The sequence below is a fragment of the Podarcis vaucheri genome, assembly GCF_965113315.1.
Source record: "Podarcis vaucheri genome assembly, chromosome: W".
NCBI lineage: Eukaryota > Metazoa > Chordata > Lepidosauria > Squamata > Lacertidae > Podarcis > Podarcis vaucheri.
The window spans coordinates 5406730-5422999 of NC_138757.1; the positions used below are offsets into that span (position 1 = coordinate 5406730).

Here is a 16270-nt window from a genome sequence, read left to right on the forward strand (position 1 = left end):
TCCACATTGCCCCTCTGTCCACAGCTCTCCACATTGCCCCGGATTTATGGCTTCCCTAAACACTTTCCCCTAAAGTGCCTTCAGCTTGTGTGCTGCTCCCAACCCAAAGTTCCCATATAACAGATTTTGGAACCACTGCTACTAAAAATACTTCAAAAACGGCTTTGTGCAGATCACACACATCTGGGTGGATTTTCCCAAAAGGGGAGGCACACACTCCCTTCACCCACCCTGCCCCCATTTAGTCCCCCTTCTCTAACCTGGGGGTCTTGTTTCTGGCTACAGATTCCTGAGAGTGTCTTCCAGGCAGAAGCCCGAGGCATGGACGTTTCAGTAGTCGCTGGTTACCTAGGGGTGGTGGAGACAGTCCTGACGGACGCTGAGCCAACATCTCTGGATGCAGCTGCTCTACTGGGCATCTTGCAACTGCTGAAGAAGGTCTCAGACATGGATGCCAACAAGCTGGAGGAACTGGCAACGCTGGAGCAGCTGGGGCAGCACTATGTGGCAATTGCCGGGGCAATCCTGGAGGAGCAGAATGCTGAGGAGTGGTCTGAAATAAAGTCGGTAAAATCATGGCTTCCTAGAAATAAGGGGCGGCGGGGGGGGGGCGGGTCTGGTGAGCCCCAATGTTTGAGGCAGGAAATCCAGAAAGCTGAAGCAGTCCTGATAACCCACCATCCCTTTCCGTCCTTGAGAGTATGTGGCCAGACCAGGACCCATGGGAGACCCTAGGGCCATGAAGATGACAGAGGTGACCTTGGAAGGCAATGCAGGCCTCTTAGTCCCACTGACCTCACAGGGCGGTTGTTGGGGAATTAAACACGGAGGGGATACCTTGAGCTCCTTGGAGGTTTTTTTGGCGGGGCGGGGGGAGGTGGGACACAATAAATAAAGAAACACTAGATGGTTGTCTGGCCTCTGCTGGAAGATTTTCAGGAAGGTAGAAATATATAAGGAAATAAATATCCCTGGGTACACACCTTAATTAAATGAGTTGCATCACACCTATGCTCACAGCAGTTAGGCTTCTGGCAAAAATCTAAGTTATCAATCCCACTGTCTGCTGTGGCAGAATTTTACGCAACTAAATATGAACTTTATTACATGATTTACTACATTATTCCACAACATCCATTTCAATGCAAAGGAAACACAATTCGGTTTGGAAGGACAGTTCATAGAATCAAAGGACTGCAGAGTTGGAAGGGATCCTCAGGGTCAACCAGTCCAACCCCCTGCAATGCAGGAATCCCAATTGGTTCCATATCATTGACAGGCTGAACACAACAAAGGTGAATAACAATCATATTCATTGATTTCTGTTCCAGACATTGGGCAAATAAGCAAACTCTGCTTCCGTTTCCATCAGGATTATCTGACGTCTCATACCACCTCCCTCTGTGTGACTGGCTCCATTGTCAAACTCTCCCTACTATCAAGAAACTTCCCTAATCTTTGACCGAAATCTACCCTCCAGTAACTTAAGCAGCAGAGAAGTCATAGATTCATAGAACCTTCGAATTGTACAGTTGGAAGGGACCCCAAGGGCCATTTCGTTCCAACCCCCTGCAATGTATTAAGCAGCCTTTGCTCTCTTCAATGGGGCAGCCCCTCAGAGATGCTATTATGTGCTGCCCCCCCCCAGTCTGCAGGAGGAGGGCCAGGGAAACCCTTGGGCAACGTTGGATGATGATGATGATGATGACGATGATAAGGTTTGGGGAGCTGCTCCTGTGCTCATCAGATCCTTGATGGATCCATGACAGTTGTGGAAAACATGGACAAGATGGTTTCCAGCCTCCATCAGCTCCTGAGTACAGAGAGGCCAAAAGTCACCATCTGGTGTAAGAATGTTGGTGAGTAGCAGCAAAGCTCTGGGGTGCGAGGGGGAGGAAGAGCCTGGGGAATTGTTAAAGCAAATTTGATGCCAGAAATTCAGTAGGAAAGGAATTGAAAGTAAAACTGCAAATATCCTAATGCTGTTACACAAATCTGTGGTGCATCCCCCACAGTACTGTCTAGAGTACTCACCTCAAAAAGGATACTGCAAGGCTGGGAAAAGTTCAGAAAATGCAGCCAAAAATGATCTGGGGGATGGAGGGACTCCCCTATGAATGAAGGCTTGCAAAATTTGGGGCTTTTTAGCTTTGAGGATGTGGGAATGTTGTGGATAGTAGGATAGGATAGATTGATTAAATATTGTCCTCCCTCCTTCACACTGAGTCAGTAGCAGATTCCCCAGTACACAGCAGGAAGCTAGTTGGTAGATTCATTTGAATCTCTTTACTTAAGCAAACCAGGGTTTGATCCTGGTACATTCCCCTTTTATCCCTCTTATCATTACTTTTAAAGAAAACACAACAGTCTTCTTTAAAAGTAATGATAAGAAGTCTACTTACATTCAGTTCACAGGTTTTTAGCTTGGAGACAGGCTTTTAGCTTGGAGTTACAGAAAAGAATGTGGGGATTTGAGCCCATGTGCTGCTGGCTGAGAGGCAGCAAACAGCAAAATACATCAAGAGAACAGCATCAAGAGAAAATGGTCAAGGACTGCTGCAGAGGACAATGGCGGTGTGCTGAGTGTCATCTGCGACACGGAGCTGGCAGAAAGGCTTGGAGGGCAGCGCTAGAGCTCAGCACACCCCCCAACCCCCCCACACACAGGAGAGTGGGGACCTGAGGGCTCCAGTGGAGCGGAAAATCTCCCCCGCGCCGATCGTCTCCCGGCCGCTGTTGTGCCCGCAAGAGGGAAGGGGAAGAGGCTTGAGTTCGCTCTTGGCACCAACGCAGCCTGCTGCTGAAGCTACGATCCATCACCAGAAGCAGCAGATCTTCCAATTAGAGGTAAAAGCCAAATAAAACATTTTGAACTTTGAATTAGAGCTTAAAAATTTAATTTGGCAAAACGGAAGCAAAACAGGAAGTCAGCTTCCAATTTCTGTGGATGAGCTCTGCAAAAGGAACTTTTTTTGTGAATGGGACTCAGACACTGCCTACAGCAAAGGAGAGTTGTAACATTTAACTCTGACTTGGTGGATGGTTATATTCTAATGGATTTATACATTAACTGTATTCAGTTACCTATTGGGATACAAAGTTGAAAAGCTACTGACAGCTGGAGGAATCTGAACAGTCTTTTAAAAATTGGTGGAGCTGAAGAGGAAAAGGGGAAAGAAAAGAAGCCTGCAGGGGACTCTCAGCACATCTGGGGGTAACCCCAGAAAGTGGAAAGAGTCTGGAACAGCTTCCAAAGCATCTTTGATACTACAAAAGACTGAAAGAGCCCACCAAGAAAGATTTGTTAACTGAAACCCCTGCACGTCTGTGAACTGAATAACAAGACAAATGCCATGGGATAACAAATAAGAAATAAAATGGAAATATAACTTCTGGAACTATTGCAAGCCACCACTGTTTGAGATACTTATAAGTAGATAAGTACAAATCAAAGAACAACTCCCCCCCCCCTTTCTTTAAATAAATAAACTTGAAATTGAACTGGCCTAACATTTTTATTTTTTCCTTTCCTCTGCTTCCTGGATTTTTAAATTACTTTATGAATTCTCTTTTTTATTTTTCACCCTTTCAATTGCATATTTTATATTTTCTGATCCATTGGATGGTTTTATTTCTTTTTGCCTTTTTTCTCTTTTTGTTATATAACTGTATGATATATTGTGGTGGGGAGGGAGAAGGCAGACAAAAGGGAAAGGGAAACTAGAAATAATCTGGGAGCGGGGAGTCAGTCTCACGGTTGGATAGACTCAGAACCTGCAGGTGTGACCTTGAACAACTCATACAACACTGGAAACCAACTGATAAGAGATATCGGGCAAAGAGGGAGCAACAACTAGGAATGCAGCAGTTGCTGCTGCTGTGGCGGCTGCTAGACGGGCTAGTGTACAAATTGGGGACATTGGAGATAAAGGAGAGAGAGAGCAGACAGATCTCTTTGCATTGCAACTCTCGGAATTCAGGAAAGAAATGATCCAATCAATGCAAGAATTTACACAACAGGTTCGCAGTGACATGGAAAAATCCAATCAATCACTGATTGAACAAGTGCACAGAGACATTTAAAATTTGAATAGAGTCGTGACTTCCAGCGGAGCCGCAGACATGAAAAGAAGCGCGAGATAGCCCTTCAGGGAGTCTCGAGTGGCGCGGGGGTATTCTGTTTTGTTTTGTTTTTTGTAAATAATTTTTATTAATTTTCCAATATAAATTTATACAAGATTAAACATCCAATTATCACCAACATCTTTTTTTTTGGACTTCCATCAACATGTCTGCTAATTCTCCGTATTATCACTTTCTCCACATTTCTTAATTTAATATTGCACTATATAATTATTTGCTTTATCATATTATTTAATCAATATTTCTACCATACATTTTCACAAAGCTTCTTGAAAACTTACAAACGTTATCTGCTTATCACAAATATTTTTGATATATTCTGTAAATTTATTCCAGTCCTCAGTGAATCTCTTGTCTCGTCGGTTCCGGATCCTCCCTGTTAACTTGTCCAGTTCTGCGTAATCCATTAATTTCATTCTCCATTCTTCAATTGTAGGCACTTCTTCTTGTTTCCACTTCTGGGCCAACAAAATTCTAGCTGCTGTTACTGCGTATAAAAATACCTTCCAATCCTTCTTATTAATTTCATAACCTAATATTCCTAATAGAGATGTTTCTGGTTTTTTAACAAATGTATATTTCAACATTTTCTTTATCTCATTATATATCATTTCCCCAAAACATTTCACTTTTTTACACTCCCACCACATATGATAAAATGTTCCTTCTTTTTCTTTACATTTCCAACATTTATTGCTTACCTTATACATCTTACCTAACTTTACAGGAGTTACATACCATCTATATATCATTTTCATAACATTTTCCTTTATTGTAGTACACGCAGTAAACTTCATCCCTTCCTTCCACAATTTTATCCAATCATCAAATTGTATATTATATCCAAAATCTTTGGCCCACCGAATCATAACCGATTTAACCTCTTCATCCTTTGTATACCACTCTAATAATAATTTATACATTTTGGATAGAATTTTCACTTCATTATTCAATATTTCCTGTTGAAACCTGGATTCCTTCTCAGAAAAACCTCTGGAAATTCCCATTTAAATTCAATTTGATTTTTCTTCAGAGATTGCACCAAATGCTTATACTGTTCTCGTTTTTTCAACAGACGAAGTGGCACGTCTTTAAAAATGATTATATAGTTCCCATCAATATTCAATCTTTTCTCTCTGTTTTTTTTTGTAAAATTAAATTCCTCATCTCTCTATCTTTAAAAATAATCAAACGATCTCCTGGGAACTTCTTCGCTCTAGTTGTCCTCGTTTAAATTCGAAAAGCATTTTGTATTGTTCTAGCAACTTCTTCCACTTGCATGTCTAACCATTGAACAATTTCTGCCATCAACTTTTCTTTAATAATTTTTCCCTGAACCTCAGGCACAGATCTCAATCTCAGATTTGTCTCTCTTTCTCATAGTTCATTCATTGCAATCGCGTCCCATAACTCCTCCTGCGTCTTATTAACGTCTGATACTTCCACCTTGATTTTTTCCTCTTCCCTTTTCACTTCCTTCATTTCTAATTTTGTTCTTTTCATCCCTTCCTCCAGATTCTGGGTTCTCTTGGATATTTCTTTCATTTGTCCGTTTAATTCGTTAACTTTTAAGTCTATTTTTTATCCATCTTTTCTATTTTGGTCTCCATCTGTTCTAATTTGGTCTCTATGTTTTTCTCACTTTTTTAATTTCTGTTTTTAATTCTGCAAACATCTTTATTATATCCCCTTTCCACTCTGATTCTTGCCTTGAACTCTTTCTTTCCCCTGGTGTTGCCCCCTCACTCTTTTTCTGTGAATGCGCCACTCCTAAAGTTCCCTGTTAACTTCTTGCCTCTTGTGTGGCTAATCCAATCTGTAATCCGCAAAACTCAAAAATAAGTTTAATATAATGTTCCAATAATTTCCTTTCCACTTATTTAGTTGTTTACCATAATCCAATAATGAATTTAAAAATTATAATAAAGAGGCCCCAAACTTCCAGAATTATAAAAGTCATAGACTCCAAAAAATAATAATCAGCAAGCAAGGGTCCAACTCAGGGGAAGAAATACCAGCAGTCTTATAATCCACAGAAGAGACCATCCAAAAATCACTCCTAACATCCAAAAGTAATGCCTTCTTCCATCACCCAAATCTTAAAAACAGAAGGAATAAAACTCACAAATCCACCAAATAAAAAGAGACAAAACCAGGAACAATCTTCTTGCCACTTATATGGCTAATTCCAATAATCCATTTGCAAATTCAACAACTTCCTGCCACTTGTATAGCTATTTCCAGTCGTCCAATTGCAAGTTCAAAAAACTAAAACAAAGGAGCCCCCAATTCCATCAGATATAAAAGTCACCAAAGCAGAAAAGACAATAAGCACGAGTCCAGTCCAGAGGCAAAATCAACAAAAGAAAAAAAAACCAAAAATATCCCTCTTAATCCACAGAGAAGGAAAAAGCCCAAAAGTAACTCCTAACATCTACTTACTGATCTTCAAAGAGAAGGGAAGAAGCTCCCCCCCTCAGAGAAACAAGATGGCGTTGTTTGATCCTTTGTATCAAGTTCAAATACAAAAGAGAGAGAGGGGGGTGCGAATTTTAAAGGAGAAAAAAAACCTTCTGATTCCCATAAACCCCCTCTAAACAAAAACCAAAAGTAATGAAAAAGAACAGTATTTTCCCTTATTACTCATTCCATCTGTCCTCCACAAACAGAAAGAGGTATAACAAAGGTTTTAAAGTCACTGATTGTCTGTTGCACAAATCTTTTTTTAAAAACGAAAGTAAAAAATACAGAGATCCTCTCCCCGACGTCCCCAGCGGATTCACTGACAGGGCTGTTAGATTTTTGCTTCTAACAGTTCTCCACCCTTTTTCTGTAGTTATAATCCATTAAAAAGCAGTCAAATAAATTCGCCAAATTAATCCGTTTGAGTTAACTTACGGTTTTGTCCCGTTCTGTGAATTACTCTTGTGTGTAGTTAGAATTCCAGGCAAGGCTGACCTCCTTTTTTCCACCTTACCCACTTTGAATTAGTTCTAATCCAATATTTTAGTCCTTAGAGTTTTCCCAATTCAATTTCTTATTGTTTGAGAGCCAATCGCTTCTGTGCGCAAGCTCGGAGCTTCACTCTTGAGGGATAGAAATGGCTTCCTGCTGCCCGCTTTTCTACCCCGCCGCTCTCGTCGCCTCCAAAAGAGGTTACTTGACTGCCAGGGGAAATGCCAAACGGCCGTGCCAGGATCCTGCCTCCTGGATCTCCTTCCCAGGAGTATTGGGGGGGGGCTGCAGCGCTCTTGCAGCACCCCCTTCCCCCCCAAGAGCTGGATTCTCTCTTCGGAGAGAAATCCCGCTTGCCTTCGCTCCCGTGATCCGCCGGGGTGTGGGGGTATTCTGAGAGGTTCCGCGAAGGCTACGCGGTCCTCGAAACCTCAAGAGGCTATCTTGAGGGACTTGGCACCCTGCGGTGCCCAGAGGTGCTCTCCTGCTCTCCAGGTTTTTACAATAAATCCGGAGACGGGATCGAGCTGCAGGCACGAAGGGGGAGCAACCTTAACCCGCGCTGTGCAGTCTCAAGCTTCTCATGAAAGCAGCGAGCTTCCCAAAAAATTATAACGAATTCGGAGTTATTATTGGCAGAGTGGATCTGACCATCGGCTTAAAATTGAACGAATTAAAATTTGACAAGCTGTGGGGCGCAAAGAGGGAGTCCGTCCCAGCGGCTGGGAGAAGATGGCGTATGGTGGAAGGTTGAAGGAAGGAGAAATGAAAGAAAGTATCTGCTGAGTGAGTGTTTCCTTTTCAGACCTCGATCACAGATTACAAAGTGTTGAAGCGAAGTTACTATTGAAAATAGCTATTTGGAGAGGGAGTTGATGGTTTCTCTTTGTCTGTACTGGCCAGGACTCTGTCTGAGGCATAAAACACGCTGATTCACCACACTCCTCCATTTTAAAGGAGATACTTTTCCGCAGCGGTATTCAGCTACTAAATAAAAAGACTTGGATTATAGATTTAAAGTTAATCCTAGGAATACAAGACTATTGTGTGGAAATCTGGTGAAAGGATTTATGACAGACTCTTGTGGGGTTAAGAACAGTGCTAAAGGAGGAGAGTGGGGAACTTGATAATACTTCTTTCCCCCCCCCATGACTTTGGGAGGAAGAAGAAGCCGGAAATTACGTGCAGCATTGTCTTTGGGACTTGTGGCGTTTTTGAAAGCAATTAATGGATTGAACCGACAAGAGGCAGAAGAAAAGAAAAGAAAAGAAAAAAAGACCATAAGTGGGATTACAAATATCTGTGTCTCTTTGGTTCTCCTTTACTCCCCTTTATTGACAATTTGGGTTCCTGCCTTCCCCTCCCCCCCCCGGGTTTATTGGAAGAGTGCCAGAAGACAAGGTAAGGAAAACGAAAGCAACTGGATTGATTGACGTATAATTGGGTCTATGCCACCATCGTGTGGGCTGAAATAAAATTGCATCATAAAAATAGAAAATTGGAAATTGTGACTTCTGGAGGCCTGTAGGAACATTGCCAAGGCTTATTCTTAACAATATATGTTTATGATGGCGGGGAGAAATGGGAAAAAGGGAATTGGTACTCCAGCAGAAAGGCGCTCATCGAGGCAGAAAAATGGGAAAGAGGGTAAAGAAATTAAAGACTATGAGAGTTTATTGGGAAAGATGAGGAAAGAATTTAAACAGAATGAGCAATATATAGGGGAAAAAACTATTGGAGGTCCAAGAATTACTAGACAGGAAATTAGAGGTAGTAATGGGTGAATTGTCAAGTAAAGTAAAAGACCTGGAAGATATAGAAGAACGACAAGCTGCATCAGGAATTATGGTAGTTAAAAAGGCAAAATATTTGGGAATTTGGCTGATGTCGAAAAATATAAACCTGTTTAAAGATAATTATGAGAGTGTATGGAAAGAAATTAAGAAAGATCTAGATATATGAAGTAGATTGAAACTGTCATTCTTGGGTAGAATGTTGTTGTTTAGTCATTTAGTCATGTCCGACTCTTTGTGACCCCATGGACCAGAGCACGCCAGGCCCTCCTGTCTTTCACTGCCTCCCGCAGTTTGGTCAAACTCATGCTGGTAGCTTCGAGAACACTGTCCAACCATCTCATCCTCTGTCGTCCTCTTCTCCTTGTGCCCTCAATCTCTCCCAACATCAGGGTCTTTTCCAGGGAGTTTTCTCTTCTCATGAGGTAACCAAAGTACTGGAGCTTCAGCTTCACGATCTGTCCTTCCAGTGAGCACTCAGGGCTAATTTCCTTCAGAATGGATATGTTTGATCTTCTTGCAGTCCATGGGACTCTTAAGAGTCTCCCTCCAGCACCATAATTCAAAAGCATCAATTATTCAGCGATCAGCCTTCTTTATGGTCCAGTTCTCACTTCCATACATCACTACTGGGAAAACCATAGCTTTAGAATATCGATGATAAAAATGAATATCTTACCAAGAATGTTATTTTCATTTCAAACCATACCGGTAATTAAAGGGATAGGACAACTGAGAGATTGGAAGAAAACCTTATGAAAATTTGTCTGGCAGGGGAAGAAACCAAGGATAAAGATGAAGATATTAGTAGATAAAAAAGAAAGAGGGCGCTTTGCCTTGCTGGACTTGAACTTATATTATGAGGCTGCTTACTTGGTTTGGTTGACAGAATGGTTGATACTGGAAAACACGGATCTCTTGGACTTAGAGGGTCATGACAATAGGTACAGGTGGCACTCGTACCTATGGTACGATAAAGTGAAGGTACATAAAGGCTTCTTAAATCATGTGTTTAGGAAATCACTATATGAAGTGTGGGATAGAACTAAAAACCTCTTAGAGAGAAAGACACCTTGGTGGGTATCACCAATAGATGTATTGACAATTAAGAAAGTTAACATGGAAGGGAAGAGAGTAACATATGAGGATATGTTGCTGCTTTGTGAGTGCTGGGAAGACCGCTCCCTTTTCTGCCAACTCCATCCGGCCTAGGGGGCGGGGCCTGCACTCATCGCCACAGCATAAGAGGCCTGAGAGAGGCCTCCGGGACACGGCTGCTGCTGCTGCTCGTGTGAGTGTTGGGAAGACCGCTCCCTCTCCTGCCAACTCCATCCGGCCTAGGGGGCGGGGCCTGCACTCATCGCCACAGCATAAGAGGCCTGAGAGAGGCCTCCGGGACACGGCTGCTGTTGCTGCTTTGTTAGTGCTGGGAAGACCACTCCCTCTCCTGCCAACTCCATCCGGCCTAGGGGGCGGGGCCTGCACTCATCGCCACAGCATAAGAGGCCTGAGAGAGGCCTCCGGGACACGGCTGCTGTTGCTGCTTTGTGAGTGCTGGGAAGACTGCTCCCTTTTCTGCCAACTCCATCCGGCCTAGGGGGCGGGGCCTGCACTCACCGCCACAGCATAAGAGGCCTGAGAGAGGCCTCCGGGACACGGCTGCTGTTGCTGCTTTGTGAGTGCTGGGAAGACCGCTCCCTCTCCTGCCAACTCCATCCGGCCTGGGGGGCGGGGCCTGCACTCACTGCCACAGCTTGTGGGCCTCCATCAAGGCCTCCGGGACACGGCTGCTGCTGCTGCTGCTGCTCGCGTGAGTGTTGGGAGGACCGCTCCCTTTTCTGCCAACTCCATCTGGCCTAGGGGGCGGAGCCTGCACTACCACTACAGTTTAGAGGCCTGAGCAGCTACCGGCAGCAATGGACAAAATAGTTTTAAATGTTTTAATTGCTTTTAATTTGCAGCACCTTAAATGGGGGTTGTTGTTTTTCATTATCTGCAGCAAATGTTAAAGATGTTTATATATATTTTAAGTTGTTTTAAATGTGTTTTTATTGTTTACTTTGTTGTAACACCGTGAATGGTGGTTTTTATCTATGTATTTTGTTTGCTCCATCTTGTTTTGTTTTTGGGGTTGGACATTGAGTGGGGTGGGGATTGGTTTTGTTTGGGCATAATTGTTTTGGTTGTTTTGTTTTCTATTTTGTAAATGGAGGTTAGTATGAGGCTTGGGATTGCTACCGTGGAGGGGCGAGGGAGGTATGGTGGTGGGGGCAGATGTTATAGGCGAAGGGGATCGAGATACGGATATGCTCGTACCCCTTCCAATCTGCGCCCCATCCCGAGAGACGAGGGTAGGGTGAGCAAGGATTACTCACCTCCTTCACTGGTGTTGTGCAATGCCAGGTCTATAGGCAACAAAACCGCTACCCTGCGAGATTTCTTTACCTCGCAGGGAGTCGACCTGGCTTGTGTGACGGAGACCTGGGTGCGCGAAGGGGTAACTGTTACCTTACGAGAGATGGCGCCCCCGGGTTTCTCCGTCCTCCACCAGTCACGGACTGTGGGCCGGGGGGGAGGGGTGGCAGTATTAATCCGGGAAGATTGTTCTTTCAGGGCTCTACCATCGCCATCGATCCCCGGCATTGAATGTGTTGGCCTAGTGTGGGGCTCCGAGGAGAGCTTGGCTGTCTGGCTGGTGTACCGGCCACCTAGCGCACCAGCAGCCACCCTGTCAGGCCTGCTGGAGGCGGTGGCCGGCTGGGCCTTGGAGTTCCCTAACCTATTGGTATTGGGAGACTTCAACTTCCACGCTGATGCCACTCCCTCCTCACAGGCTCTGGACCTGGTGTCTTCCATGGCGACACTAGGGTTCTCCCAGTTTGTTTCGGGCCCCACACATCAAGCAGGCCACACGCTGGATTTGATCTTTGGCGCCGGTATAGATGTGATCATGTCTCCTTCGATGAAGGTGCCATGGTCTGATCACTACGCTCTGAAAGCCAGGATTGACTTTCCACCCCCACCCTGCTTAGGTGGCGAGCCGATTTGGGCTCGCCTGCAGAGGCTGATGGACCCGGATAGATTCTGTCAAGCCTTGTGGGACCTTGCTCCCCCTGGCGACTCATTGACTGAGTTTGTTGAGGGCTAGAATACCCAGCTCCTGGCAGCCATCGATGAGATCACACCTAAGCGCCCTCTGCGACCCCGCAGAAACCGGGCTCCCTGGTTTACCGAGGAGCTTCGGAAAATGAAGCGGGACCTCAGACGGCTAGAGCGAGTATGGCGGTGCCCGTGACGGAGCCTCAAGAACATCTTATAGGGTTTTTATGAAAACCTATGAGATGGCAGTGAAGGCCGCTAAGAAGTCTTACTTCTCGGCCTCCATTGCATCCGCTAGCTCTCGCCCGGCGCAATTATTTAGTATAATTCGGTCTTTAACGTCCCTTGAAGGACAGCCAAATTTAAATAACAATCTGACACACAGCTGTGAGGCATTTGCGAGCTTTTTTGCGGAGAAGGTCCTGTTGCTCCGCCATGACCTCCCTGCCAATTTGGATACAATAAAGGAACTGGAGGCCCCTCGACTGTCCTCGGGTCCAGTATTGGACCACTTTGACCGGATATCTCCAGCCGATGTGGACAGATTCCTCCAAGCTGGAAAGCCCACCACCTGTCCTCTTGACCCGTGCCCGTCATGGCTAATTAGAGCGTGTCCAGACGAGGTGCGGGGCCCCCTGGGGGATATCATCAATTTGTCCCTTGGCACCGGGATATTCCCAGGGGAACTGAAGGAGGCGGTGGTGCGTCCGCTCTTAAAGAAAACATCATTAGATCCCTCAGATCTATCCAATTACCGCCTGGTCTCGAATCTTCCATTCCTGGGTAAGGTGATTGAGAGAGCGGTTGCTGAACAGCTTGGTAGGTTTCTGGATGAAACATCTGCTCTGGATCCATTCCAGTCCGGCTTCCGCGCTGGTCATGGGACCGAGACGGCTCTGGTCGCCCTAACAGATGATCTCCGCAGGCAGCTGGATCGAGGCGGGTCGGGGCTGCTGATTCTTCTAGATCTGTCAGCAGCCTTTGACATGGTCGATCACGAACTCCTGGACCACCGCCTTGCCGACGTGGGGATCCAGGGCACAGTCCTTCAATGGCTGCGCTCGTTTCTCTCTAGTCGGGGACAGAGGGTGGCGCTTGGGGGGGAATTGTCATCACGCCACTCCTTGGTGTGTGGAGTGCCTCAGGGTGCAATTCTCTTCCCAATGCTTTTTAACATCTTTATGCGCCCCCTCGCCCAGCTTGTCCGGAGTTTTGGGCTGGGTTGCCATCAGTATGCTGATGACACCCATCTCTATCTGTTGATGGATGGCCATCCTGACTCGGCCCCAGACACACTGACCAGATGTCTGGAAGCTGTGGCTGGATGGTTACGTGGGAGCCGGTTGAAGTTAAATCCTTCGAAGACAGAGGTCCTCTGGCTGGGGCGGGACGATATGGGATCGAGGGGGCAACTCCCATCTCTTGCGGGGGTGCAATTAGTGCCAGCACCGTCCGTTAAGAGTTTGGGTGTAATCTTCGATACCTCCCTCTCTATGGAGGCGCAGATTACTGCTATAACAAAGGCGGCATTTTTTCATCTCCGCCAAGCTAAGCAGTTGGCCCCTTATCTCTCCCGTCCTGACCTAGCCACTGTGATCCATGCGACGGTCACCTCCAGACTGGATTATTGTAACTCGCTCTACGTGGGGCTGCCCTTGAGACTGACCCAGAAACTCCAGCGGGTGCAGAATGCCGCGGCGAGACTCCTTATGGGGTCTTCGCTGCGAGAGCACATTCATCCGGTACTATACCAGCTGCACTGGCTCCTGGTGGAGTACAGGATCAGGTTTAAGGTGCTGGTTTTAACCTTTAAAGCCCTATACGGCCTAGGACCCTCGTACCTACGGGACCGCCTCTCCTGGTATGCCCCACAGAGAAACCTACGGTCTGCAAATAATAACACCCTAAAGATCCCAGGCCTCAGAGAGGTTAGGCTGGCCTCAACTAGAGCCAGGGCCTTCTCGGCTGTGGCTCCAAACTGGTGGAATGCTCTGTCACAAGAGACTAGGGCCCTGCGGGACCTGACATCTTTCCGCAGGGCCTGCAAGACAGAGTTGTTCCGCCAGGCCTTTGGTCAGTGCGCAGCCTGACTCCCTCCTCTGGCAACCTGCACAGAATTTTGCTTAATTGGTTGCCATCAATTTGATTTAATTAATTTTTATAATGGAATATTTTTAGATTATGTGACTATTTGACTGATTATCTGATTGTTGTTAGCCGCCCTGAGCCCGGCTTCGGCTGGGGAGGGCGGGATATAAATAAATTTATTATTATTATTATTATTATTATTATTATTATTATTACCAGGAAAACGGAGAAAGGGGTAAAATTCAAACCATACGACCAAATTGAAACTGAGTTAACAGGATGGTTACAATATCATCAGATAAATAATTTATTAAATGAAGATAAAAGGAGAAATGGGTTTGAGGACAAAAAATCAAAATTCCAAGTTGAGCTAATAGAGTGCAAAAACGTTATCTAGAATACAGATAGGTAGCCGTGTTGGTCTGCCATAGTCAAAATAAAAAAATTCCTTCCAGTAGCACCTTAAAGACCAACTAAGTTAGTTCTTGGTATGAGCTTTCGTGTGCATGCACACTTCTTCAGATACACTGAAACAGAAGTTGCCAGATCCTTCTATATAGTGAGAAGGTGGGGAGGGGTATTACTCAGAAGGGTGGTGGGAATGGGAGATTGGCAGATAGCTGAGATGAGCCTGTTGACGACTCTTAACAACTGTAATAGGTCTTACAGGAAAAGGCAAGGGGTGAGAAGGTGAGAAATGGCTTAGTCATGTATAATGAGATAAGAATCCAATGTCTCTGTTCAGACCAGGTCTCTCCATGGTTTTAAGTTTGGTAATGAGTTGCAATTCAGCAGCTTCTCTTTCCAGTCTATTTCTGAAATTCCTTTGTAGTAAAACAGCTACTTTGAGATCTTGTATAGAATGTCCTGGGAGATTGAAGTGTTCTCCTACTGGTTTCTCTGTTTTGTGATTCTTGATGTCAGATTTATGTCCGTTTATTCTTTGGCGTAAGGTTTGGCCTGTTTGTCCAATATAGAGAGCTGAAGGACACTGTTGGCATTTGATGGCATACACAATGTTAGACGATGAGCAATTGAATAGTCCTGAGATGGTATGTGTGATGTTGTTGGGGCCAGTAATGGTGTTGTCCGGGTGTATGTGGCAGCAAAGTTGGCATCTGGGTTTATTGCAGGCTCTTCAATCTCCCAGGAGTCGTCAACAATCTCCCAGGAGTCATCAACAGAATGTATGATTTATTGCTTGAATGGTAAACAAAAGACGAAGAGGTTAAAGAATCAATGATAAAATGGGTGATAGACATTGGGCATAATATTGAGTTGGAAGAATGGATAAAATTATGGAATAAAGGTTTGAGATTTACTGGATGTATGGCTTTGAAGGAGAATTTATTAAAAATGATGTATAGATGGCATTTAACGCCAACAAAATTGGCTAAAATGTATAGAAAGAGAGATAGAAAATGTTGGAAATGTAAAGAAGTAGATGGGGATTATTTTCATATGTGCTGGGCCTGTGACAAGGTTAAAAGATTCTGGGAATTAATTTATAATGAACTTAAAAAGATATTCAAGTACACTTTCCCCAAAAGACCAGAAGCATTCCTGCTAGGCTTAGTGGGAAGAGAGATTAAAATAAAAGATCAGAATTTGTTTATGTATGCCACAGCCGCCGCAAGAACTCTACTGCCCCAAAAATGGAAAACACAAGACTTACCAACCATTCAGGAGTGGCAGGTGAAGATGACAGATTTTGCGGAACTTGCCAAATTGACAGGGAGGATCTGGGACCAAGAGGACCAGAGATGCAATAACAACTGGAGTAAATTTATTGAATATTTAAAGGAGAACTATAAAAGCTTAAAGACACTAGCAGGACTGGAAGAATACATTCAATGTAAAATAGTAGAGATGTGAGAATAATATACGCGATAAGAATGTGATGTATATACTAGCTGCGGGGAGGGAGGGAAGTCAAGACTTGGCAGAGTCAAAGGGATTATATTGTGATGATATGGATTGTTGGAAAAAGATTATATGAAAAAAATAATAAAAATTTATCGGGGGAGGGGAAGGAAAATTCAAATAGAGTCCTGAAAGAGCAATTTGGGATATTGGGAGATAAGGTCAATAATTTGGAAACAAAAGTAGACAAATTAGAAAAAAATAAAGATGAGGTAGGAGAACAGAGAGGAACAAAAAGGGATGATGGGAACTGTAGAAAGGGTTCAAGG

The 16270-nt window shown here is 44.5% G+C and overlaps 1 pseudogene across 1 annotated transcript in view; it reads left to right on the top strand.

The window, feature by feature from the left end:
* The window catches only part of LOC309523251 (adhesion G protein-coupled receptor D2-like), an 85626-nt pseudogene that overhangs the window by 18042 nt on the left and 51314 nt on the right, over positions 1 to 16270 (top strand). The window contains exons 6-7 of the transcript in view: positions 286 to 567; positions 1748 to 1859. The product of the transcript in view is annotated as an adhesion G protein-coupled receptor D2-like (transcript). The remainder of the gene's footprint in view (positions 1 to 285; positions 568 to 1747; positions 1860 to 16270) is intronic.